Source organism: Tachyglossus aculeatus, chromosome 3 (genome assembly GCF_015852505.1).
Source record: "Tachyglossus aculeatus isolate mTacAcu1 chromosome 3, mTacAcu1.pri, whole genome shotgun sequence".
NCBI classification, from domain to species: domain Eukaryota; kingdom Metazoa; phylum Chordata; class Mammalia; order Monotremata; family Tachyglossidae; genus Tachyglossus; species Tachyglossus aculeatus.
This window is the reverse complement of record NC_052068.1, coordinates 97,383,714-97,395,150: the sequence shown is the minus strand read 5'-3', so window position 1 is coordinate 97,395,150 and position 11,437 is coordinate 97,383,714. Positions and strand designations below refer to the sequence as shown.

Below are 11,437 nucleotides of genomic sequence, written 5' to 3'. Positions count from 1 at the left end.
GCATTTATTAAGCACTTACTATGTGCAAAGCACTGTTCTAAGTGCTGGAGGTTACAAGGTGATCAGGTTGTCCCACAGGGGGCTCACAGTCTTAATCCCCATTTTACAGATGAAGTAACTGAGGCCCAGAGAAATTAAGTGACTTGCCCAAAGTCACACAGCTGACAATTGGCAGAACTGGGATTTGAACCCCTGACCTCTGACTCCAAAGCCCGTGCTCTTTCCACTGAGCCATGCTGCTTCTCTTGGAAAGAGTACGGGCTTTGGAGTCAGAGGTCATGGGTTCAAATCCCAGCTCCGCCAACTATCTGCTGTGTGACTTTGGGCAAGTCGCTTAACTTCTCTGTGCCTCAGTTACCTCATCTGTAAAATGAGGATTAAAATTGTGAGTCCCCCATGGAACAACCTGATCACCTTGTAACCTCCCCAGCACTTAGAACAGTGCTTGGCACATAGTAAGTGCTTAACAAATACCATTATTATTATTATCTTTACCAAGAAAACTCAACTGATACACATACCAGAATGACTTTGTGACAGAAGATGGAACATTCTACCGAGGCCATATCCATGGAGTCTCTGCGGGTTGGATACGACTCGACGGCATTCGAAGAAAGGGTACAAATCCAAATGTTCAGGTGACACGGAAGGGAGGGTTAGGAGGGGAAATGAGGAAGGCCTCTTGGAGGAGTTATGATTTTAGTAAGGCTTTGAAGGTGGCGAGAGTGTTGGTCTGTTGGGTGGTTGTCTTTTGGTGTGGTTGTATGCTTAATTCTTAGGTGATTTAAATGTTTTTTATAACACTGACTTACACATTTGTTAGAACTTAAAATCCAAAGGCAGGGGCAACAGAGAGATTGCTGGCCTCACCACACCCTGTATGGTCCAGTTCCACTCCCTTGGCCATGTTCAAGGCAATCAGTCAGTCAGTCAGTCAATCTTATTTATAGAGGGCTTACTGGGTGCAGAGCACTGTATTAAGCGCTTGGGAGAGTATAATATAACAATGTAACAGATACATTCCCTGATATTGTTATATTATACTCTCCCAGAACAGATACATTCCCTGCCCACAATGAGCTTACAGTCTAGATACAGGGCAGGGAGGTGAGGGCTGTCATCTGGGGAAAGGGAAGGGATAAAATGACAGTGAAATGTTATTGTGAAGTGTAACTTTAAAACCAATTAACTAATTCAGTTTTTAAAATCAGACTTATAGGGAGGCCACAGAGGTAGGACAGGGGGCTTGAAGATGGCTTTTGCTAAATTAATTAAAAGAAAAAAAACACAGACGGGAGCAGAGAGGGAGAGAGAGAGAGAGAGAGAGAGAGAGAGAGAGAGAGCACAGGAAGACTGGAGATCTGGAATACTGGGCAGAATAGAGCATGGAAGGAGGCAGAAAGGCCAAGAACTGGAGAGGGAGGGATGATGAGGATGGAGATGGGGAGAGATTTATTTACCTGTAAACCTAGTTCACCCCTCTCAGGGTCACATCTGGAGAGTTTCCAGTACTTTACCAGTCTTAACTATGGGAGGGAGAGTCAAGCAGAGGCCTACCCATTCCAGTCCTATCTTGGGCAGTGGCTAGTGAGTGGAAGGCAATCTGCTACAAGTCAAAACCCACCTGTGCTGAGCAGCAGCAGCATGGGAGAGAGGCAAGGGTGGAGATTCAGGTTTATTGCCCAGAAGGAGACAGTGGTAAACCACTTCCATATTTTTACCAAGAAAGCTCTATGGATCTACTACCAGAAAGATTGCAGATGGAGTTGGGACGTTCTGGGAGAGATGTGTCCATGGCGTTGCTATGGGTCTGAGATGACTCGACAGCTTAAGACAAAGCTAGTTCAGGAGAAATGTCAGAATCCTGTTGGGAGTGCACCAGAGGATACTTGGGTAACTCATCGATGGATGATGGTCTGATTGGTGGATTGGTCATTTCATAAGGTGATCAGAATCTGGGGGAGAGTTATGCAGTTACATTAAATCAAGATAAAGGATTAATTACTTCTGGACATTTGACTTTGAAGTGCCATATCAAATTATTCTGAAGTTGACTATAGTAAATGAAAGAAGCAGCGTGGCTCAGTGGAAAGAGCAGGGCTTGGGAGTCAGAGGTCATGAGTTCAAATCCCAACAGCCACTTGTCAGCTGTGTGACCTTGGGCAAGCCACTTAACTTCTCTGTGCCTCAGTTTCCTCAAATGTAAAATGGGGATTAAGACTGTGAGCCCCACATGGGACAACCTGATCACCTTATATCCCCCCCAGCGCTTAGAACAGTGCATCGCACATAGTAAGTACTTAAATACAATTATTATTATTATTAAAGAAAAAATACAGTAATCGTAGACATACCTATTTAAAATAAAATATTTCTTTCACTATGCATTTACATACATATTTATAGAGAGTTTGTTTAATTAATATATATATTTATATATCTATATAAGATTATATATGTGCATGTGTTGAGTGTGTGCATGCTACATGAAACCTCCTCTTCTTGAGAAGCAATGCTGCCGAGTCGATAGAGTTCAGGCCTGGGAGTCCTAAGGACCTGTATTCTAGTCCCAGCTCTGATATATTTCTGCTGTGTGACCTTGGGCAAGCCCCTTAACTTCTCAGTGCTTCTGTTCCCCCATCTGTAAATGTGAGATCCAACCTGATTCGCTTGTATCCATCCCAGTGGTTATTACCGTGCCCGGCACAGAGTAAGTGCTTAACAAATACCACAATTATCATTACTTCTTCCTCTGCCTAAGATTCCAAGAGGGTAGTTGTCTGAACACTTAGGGCACACTAGATTTAGTGCAAGCAGCGAGGCCAGGATACCATAATCAATTATGGGTGTTTTTGCCACTTGCAGGCTGGGACTGGATAAGGCAAGACACATTTTTGTATAAGAACTGTCTAGTGGGGAATTTCCTCTTTTGATCTGAATCTTCAAGGGGTACATTCCCCCTTTGATGTTACACTAACATTAGCAGGTGCCCCTCGGACAAAAATAATTTATTTAATTATGATAATAATAATAATAATGTTCGTATGTTAAATGCTTATTATGTGCCAAGCACTGTTATAAGCACTGGGGTACATACAAGGTCATCAGGTTGTCCCAAGTGGGGCTCAAATTCTTAATCCCCATTTTACAGATGAGGTAACTGAGGCACAGAGAAGGTAAGTGACTTGCCCAAAGTCACTCAGCTGACAATTGGCAGAGCTGGTGTTTGAACCCATGACCTCTGACTCCAAAGCCCGTGTTGTTTCCACTGAGCCATGCTACTTCTCTGTTAGTATTATAATACTAATAATTGTATTTGTTAAGTGCTTACTATGTGCCAGGTGCTGTACTAAGCGCTGGGGCAGATACAAGCAAACTGAGTTGGACACAGTCCCTGTCCCACAAAGGGCTCACAGTCTTCATCTCCATTTTACAGATGAAGTTACTGAGGCACAGAGAAGTGAAGTGACTTGTCCAGCGTCACACAGCAGACAAATGGCAGAGCAGGGATTAGAACCCATGACCTTCTGACTCCAAGATTCATGCTCTATCCACTATGCCATGCTGCATGCCAGTAGTTCAGCCTTGAGGGCTCTCTCAGGGGCTTTGACATTAACTCCCTGCTCAAAGGATGACAGGGATTTTTCAGCCACCATCCTTATCTTCCTAATCTAAAGGTTTCCAGAGACTCTATAATCAAGGCAGGTTGATTTCAATTGACACCCCTGAACTCATGGGCAGTGGCTTTCAATCAGAAAGCCTCTTGGATGATTCAAGAGATGAGTCCTTTCCCTCAATCCCCTAGCAGAAAATTCAAATCTACCCAACCTGGAATGAATGGATTAGGATCACCTGGAAATACCGTGTAAAAAAACCCCTGATTTTTAATGCCCTGTTTATTTGGATGAAAGCCAAGGTATAGACATTTGTGCCTTGAAGAGAAACGTAGGTTTGGAGGTCTTTAGTAACCACAAATGTCGGTGTTACTACTGCTTTTACTTTTAAATCAACCTTGGAGAAGCTTCTCAACCTGGCACCTCTGAATGGAAAGATCCTAGGAAAGTCTCATTTTCTTTTTCCTCTTGAGACAATCCTGCCTCTTAACTGGGAGACAATCTTGAGGACAGGCCATTCTGGTGGGATACTATGAGGAGAGTAGAGGCTCTTTTGGAGCAAAGTCCTGCAAATATTAAACAGAACAAGTTGACCAGGGCAGTTTATCTGTAGGCACCATTTGTATAGGACTGTGAGTCATGCAGGACTCACTCACAAATGCACACACACACACACACACACACACACACACACACATACACACACACAGAGAAAAAAAACAAAAAAAAATGCATGAGTACCTGTGTCAGTGGGGTTTTCTTTGAATACAAAGGACAACTCTATCCTTCTGGGATGAAGTAGCCCAACCACAAAGAGTTTTCCTTAGAGAAAATGCTGCTTCCTAGCTCTTGAGTTCACTGTGCCAACGAAGTTGCATTTTATAATGATAGCATGTATTAAGCGCTTACTATGTGCAAAGCACTGTTCTAAGTGCTGGGGAGGTTCCAAGGTGATCGGGTTGTCCCGCGGGGGGCTCACAGTCTTCATCCCCATTTTACAGAGGAGAGAACTGAGGCACAGAGAAGTTAAGTGACTTGCCCAAAGTCACCCAGCTGGCAATTGGCGGAGCTGGGATTTGAACCCCTGACCTCTGACTCCAAAGCCCGGGCTCTTTCCACCGAGCCACGCTGCTTCTCCAACTGAGACCAACTGAATGGGGCAGGTGCCCAGATCCCCTTCTAGCTCACTCCTACACCAAATTAGCAAAGATTCTAGTCAGTTAACATCTCCTCTATTGCATTAGCCTTCCTGAGTTTCCCTGCCCCTAGCCTCTCTCCCTTGAGTGTATCCTCTACCCAACATTGTTTGTCTTTAGAAAAAGAAAAATACCAGTCAATCAGTGATGTTAACTGAGTTCTTACTGTGTGCACAGCACTGTACTAAGCCCTTGAGTGAGTACAATAAAATAGAGTTGGTAAGCATATTTCCTCCCCACAAGGGGCTTAGAGTATAAACAGGGAGACAGACATTAATATAAATAATAAGAAGATGTACCTTTGCTCCGTGAAGGCTTGTCAGTCAATCACATTTATTGAGCTCTTACTGTGTGCAGAGCACTGCACTAAGCACTTGGGAGAGTACAATATAACAATGTAACAGACATATTTCCTGCCCACAGTGAGCTTATCCTTTTGACTAATTCCCCTCTCCATTTCAGTAACGAAAAAGGATAAAATAATTTGGGAGTAGCAAAAGGCTTCCCCCCATGAATGAGAGACAGAACAAGAGAGAGAAGAATGTTGCAACATTTCTTATCAAATAATAAAGGTTTCTCCTGCTTAAACATGAAAGTGAAGATTTTAATCACTATAGTGAGTCTTAACTTTGTAATGGATGCCTTAGATTAATTTTTAGCCAGAATTAAAGTAGGGGGAATGAAATACAGAAGCTTAAACCTTCATCAGAATCCTTATACCAAACAAGAAGTCCCAAACCAAATCATTATATTTTGGTTTTCAGTTGTTTATTTCTTTCTACAGTAGCCCCTTGTTTTATGTCCTGAATAGCATTTCCCTAAATAAAACTGCATGGAATAAAATGCCATGATGATTTCTGACATTCATTTCCAGCGGAGTTCCTGTTAGTCTGTGGCTATAACTATGATGAAAGAGGCTTGAGGACAGCATGTTGCAATGATAGCTGTGTCCTCATCTATCAAACCAGTGGATTCTATGAGAAGCACCCTCTTAGAATAGGAAGTTGGAGGTGTAAAAATCACCAGATTCTGGCTTAAAAGTGAGATTTGGCAGAGTGGAGCAATGAGAAGCAGTAGGTGGATAGAGCATGGGCACTGGAGTCAGAAGGATCTGCGTTCAAATCTTTGCTACATTACTTGTCTGCTATGTGACCTTGGACATGACACTGACCTTGTTTGCTGTGTGACCTTGGGCAAGCGATTTCAGTTCTCTGTGCCTCAGTTCCTTCATCTTTAAGATAAAGATTAATAATAATAATAATAATTTTGGTATTTGTTAAGCACTTACTATATGCTAAGCACTGTTCTAAGCAATAGGGGAGATACAAGGTAATCAGGTTGTCCTACATGGGGCTCACAGCCTTAATCCCCATTTGACAGATGAGGGAACTGAGGCCCTGAGAAGTTAAGTGACTTGCCCAAAGTCACACAGTGGACAAGTGGAGGAGTTGGGATTTGAACCCACGACCTCTGACTCCCAAGCCCATACTCTTGTCACTGAGCCATGCTGCTTCTCTAAGACTGTGAGCCTCACATGGGTCAACCTTATTACCATATATCTACCCCAGTGCTTAGAACAGTGCGTGGCACACAGTGCTTAACAAATAACATTATTGTTATTATCACCCTTCTCTGGGCCTCAGTTTCTTCAATTGTAAAGTATGTTAATACTGTGAGCCCCTTGTGAGACATGGACTGTACTCAATTTAATTAACTTGTATCTACCCCAGGGCTTAGTACAGTATCTGGTACAAAGTAAGGACTTAACAAGTACTATAAAAAATGCTACTTCACTGGCAAGGAGATCTCAATGTCTCACTTATTTCTGAAACCCAGAAAACCATTTCAACTAGTTCATCCAAAAATAAAGAAGCCAATCCTATATGTGCTTGCCTGCAGAGTTATCCAATCATTCTTACAATTACCTTCTCTACCAAATGATGATGCCATTAGCATGGAATGGATAAGGTTGCTTTAGCCCTATTCTTCTCCTCTCTTGTTCCTCCATCAGTCAATCAATTGAGTGCTTACTGTGACCAGAGCACTGTACTACCCAGCCACCCAGCAGCTGCTTTGTGAGATCAGAGGGGAGAGTTTAGTCCATCTCTGCTCTTAGTGAAAGGAAAGTGTTGATTTCCTCCTTGCTTCTGCCCTCCAGGGCCTCCCCTCAGATCACCCAGAATGGCCACCTGGTGCCCCACTGAGGAAGAGGAGAGAGATGACAAGGCCAGGTGAGCAGGATAGAATGGGAAGACTTGGGATAAGCTATTTCATCTTCCTTTTTTATAAAGCATGACACTGAGAAGAGTATATGTGTGGGTGTGAGAGTATGTGGGAGTGTCATGTGTGTTGTCTGCATATACGTCAATGCATGACATCTGGTCTCTTAGACTGTATGCTCCTGGAGGACAGTGATCGGGTGTATGTTGCTTCCATTGTACTTTTCTAAAAAATCCTCATTAGAAGAGCTCAGTGAATACTCTTGAGGGCAAGGATTTTATCTACAACTCTATTGTAATCTCCCAAATGCTTAAATAAGTGCTTGATATATATAATGGATTTAGTGACTGATTGATTATGACAAAATGACCCTGAAACCAAACATATATACACAGTCACAACTCTTTTTACCTCTTTAACCTGTATTTGTTGTTCTTGAAGACACCTGGTATTTCCAGAGTTCTCTACAATCCTACTTCTTTAGCACACACAGTATTAACTCTTCAATCCCCATGCACTGAATTCTCTATATAACAATCACCTGTACCAAGACATGCTGATTTTTTTTCTGCCCAATTTCCTGCTAAAATGAACTTTCTACTCTTGCTAATGCCTTTAGGAGACAGGGTTTCTTATCATTTGTCTTGAACATTTGTACTTCCAAAGCACTTAGTACAGTGCTCTGCACACAGTAAGCTCTCAATGAATACAATTGAATGAACGAATGAACATACCACCTCCAAGCTTCAAGGGATACCCCATTCTGGTCCTGAGGGATTTATTAAACAACAATTTTGGGTTTGCCTTTGTCTGCACCTTTGGTTATTCTGTAAATTTCACAGTAATCATTTAATAAATACCTTTTCTACTACTGGATGTTAGCTAAGATTAGTGTTCATATGAATAGTAAACTGATATCCTGTTTCACTTGCTTTTCAGGTTGAGCTCTAGGGGGTGCAGTGTTCCACCCTTTTTATCAACTTACATTTCAAAACAACTGATTTTTTTCATGGTATTTTTTAAGTGCTCATTATGTGCCAGGCATTGTATTAAGCATTGGTGTAGATATACACTATTCAGGTTGGACACAGCTTATGTCCCACATGGGGCTCACAGTCTTAATCCCCATTTTATAAATGAGGTAACTGAGGCACAGAGAAATTAAGTGAGTTGCCCAAGGTCCCACAGGAGACAATTGATCCTCCTCTGCTGGGGCAGCACAGGATGGGGATCCTTTTCAAGTCTCATGACTGTTATGAATTGTTCCTCCTCTGTTCCTCCTCTGCCTCCCACTCTCTGACAGTGGGGGTCCCTCAAGGTTCAGTTCTAGGTCCCCTTCTATTCTCCATCTAAACCCACTCCTTTGGAGAATCCGTTCACTCCCAGGGTTTCAACCACCATCTCTTTGCAGATGATTCCCAAATCTACAACTCCAGCACCAACCTCTCTCCTACAATCTTGCATTTCCTCCTGCCTTCAGGACATCTCCACCTGGATATCCCACTGACACCTCGAACTAAACATGTCCAAAAAAGAACTCCTTATCTTCCCACCCAAACCCAGTCCTCCCCTTGTCTTTCCCATCACTATAGACAATACCACTATCTCACAAGCCTGTAACATTGATGTTGTACTTGACTCATCTCTCTTATTCAACATTCATATTCAATCTGTTACCAAATCCTGTCAGTTCTACCTTCAAAACCTTGCTAAAATCTACCCTTTCCTCTCCATCATTCATTCAATGTCATATTTATTTAGTGTTTACTGTGTACAGAGCACTGTACTAAGCTATTGGGAAAGTACAATACAACAATAAACAGACACATTCCCTACCCACAATGAGTTTACAGTCTAAACTACCAGGTTTTTGGGGGCCACACCTGCCACTGACCAATGCTGGCTGCCCTTCAGCTCCTGAGGGAATTGCAGGAGCTGCACTGTGAGGGAGTCAGGCTAGACATAAATTGCTGCTGGAGAAAAGTCTTTGGTTTCCAGAAGTTCAATACTGCTGCTCCTAAGTATGCTCCCTGTCTTTAGTCTCTCAGACTTCCTCGGGCTCTTGAGCTACAGCTCCACTCTTGGTCTCTTGCATTTGTGCAGCAATTTTGTTACACAACAAAAGGTGTTGATTTCATTTTAGGTTCCTGACAATGCTATGTCTCATGGTGGACCAGCTGTGTCATTCCCTCTAGGCTGTAAGCTCATTATGTGCAGGGAACATGTCTGCTAATTCTGTTGTACTCTCCCAAGCACTTAGTACAGTGTTCCACACATGGTAAGCACTCAATAAATGTGATTGATTGATAAATCAGTTATCTTTTCATCTACCCTAGAGGAAACTGAGGCATTAAGCCAAATGAGATCTTCCTAACTGCAGTTTATAATAATAATTATTATTATGGTACTTGTTGAGCATTTAAATATGTGCCAGACACAACATTTAGTGCTGGGGTAGATAGAATCAATCAATCAATCAATCAATCAATTGTATTTATTGAGCGCTTACTGTGTGCAGAGCACTGTACTAAGCACTTGGAAAGTACAAGTTGGCAACATATAGAGATGGCCCCTACCCAACAGTGGGCTCACAGTCTCATGTTGGACACTCCCTGCCACAAGTGGGGCTCACAGTCTCAATCGCATTTTACAGGTGAGGTAACTGAGGCCCAGAGAAGTTAAGTGAGTTGCCCAAGGTCACACAGCAGACAAGTGGCATAGACAGGATTAGAACCCATGATTTTCTGACTCCCAGACCTGTGCTCTTTCCACTTCACTGTGGTAATGAAATATTAGACCAAGGAAATTGGCTAGGTATGTTGATTAAGGAGTGCAAGGGAAAACAGATCAGGTACAGGGGCAGGAGGTTTTGGTTTTACAAGTGGATATAATAATAATAATGATGATAATTGTGGTATTTGTTAATTGCTTACTGTGTGCCAGGCAACTTACAAAGTGCTGGGGTGAATACAAGCAAATCAGGTTGGACACAGTCTGAGTCCCCTGTGGAGTTCACAATCTGAATCCCCATTTTACAGATAAGGTAACTGAGGCCCAGAGAAGTGAAGTGACTTGCCCAAGGTCATGCAGTAGACAAGTGGCAGAGCTGGGATTAGAATCCAGGTCCTTCTGACTCCCAAGCCTTTGTTCTGTCCACTAGGCAATACTGCGTGAGTTTGTTCATTTTTATATCAGTTTTATTTTCAACAGAAGGTTAAGTTAAATATATATATGTGTGTGTGTGTGTGTGTGTGTGTGTGTGTGTGAGAGAGAGAGAGAGAGAGAGAGAGAGAGAGAGAGAGAGAGAGAGAAAGAGAGTGAAAGACAGGGAAGGAGGAAGTAAGGAGAAGTAAAATATCAGAAGTAGAAGCAGAATGGCTCAGTGGATAAAACAAAGGCCTGGGAGTCAGAAAGATCTGAGTTCTAATCCCAGCTCTGTCACCTGTCTGCTGTGTGACCTTGGGCAAGTCACTTCACTTCTATGGGTCTCAGTTACCTCATCTGTAAAATGGGGATTAAAACTGTGAACTCCACGTGGGACAGGGACTGGGTCCAGCCTGATTACTTTGTGTCTACTCGAGTGCTTAGAACAGTGCCTGGAACATCGTAAGAGCTTAACAAATACCATACCTGAAGATCAACAGAGATATATGTAAGAATTGGTCTAGCCAGAGCGGATTGAGTGACCACTTTCTAGATGTGGTTAATTGGGTTTGGTGGTATGGGTCTGAGATCTTCAAAAGAGGACATTGTGGAGAACACTGGGTAGGGCACTTAATAAATTCCTGTTCTGTAGAACTGAGATTCTTATGAAATCAGATACTCATGTATGTTTTCTACTGGGTCTCTAAATCCCATTCAGAAAATCTTTTTCATTTCATTCAGAAGCAGATACACAAAAAATCTCACAGACACAGTCCAGGAAATTTTAGTAGCTTTTGGACTGAATTCAGTTTTCCAGATGTTCACCGGTAATCAGCTCAGGAATGGAACCTCTCAGACCAGATGTCACACAACAGCTGTGGCAAATTTTTTGTTCAAATTCTGCCCCTCTGCGAATGGATTTGTAGTGAGTATATATGTGTGTGAACATGGGCTTGTAGCTTCAGGATCAGAGCATTGAGGTAAGACCCCATTGTTCTTTTTGCTTTATCGGGTGTGATGATTTATGCTGAACCAGCCATTATTTTTCCACTCTTCTGCTTCAGAGTTACGCGGGTACTCACATTCCTTTGCTACATGTGCTTAACGGGCAGTACCTCAATAATGTATGTGAGAATAAAGGCCTTGTGGCTATTAACTGAACAGACACTGTTGCCATTCCCGCTTCGGGTTTGAAAAGTCAGAACCCTTCACAGGTATTACACTAGGCAAATGTCACAATGCAAGTCTGCAGGAGGTTATGAC

The 11,437-nt window shown here is 42.6% G+C and overlaps 1 non-coding gene across 1 annotated transcript; it reads left to right on the top strand.

Annotated features, from left to right (window-relative positions):
- The first annotated feature begins 1,476 nt into the window (after positions 1-1,476).
- LOC119926097 lies at positions 1,477-1,614 on the top strand. Its single transcript, XR_005450007.1, has one exon. It is a non-coding gene; the product is annotated as a small nucleolar RNA SNORA7 (small nucleolar RNA).
- The last annotated feature ends 9,823 nt before the right edge of the window (positions 1,615-11,437 follow it).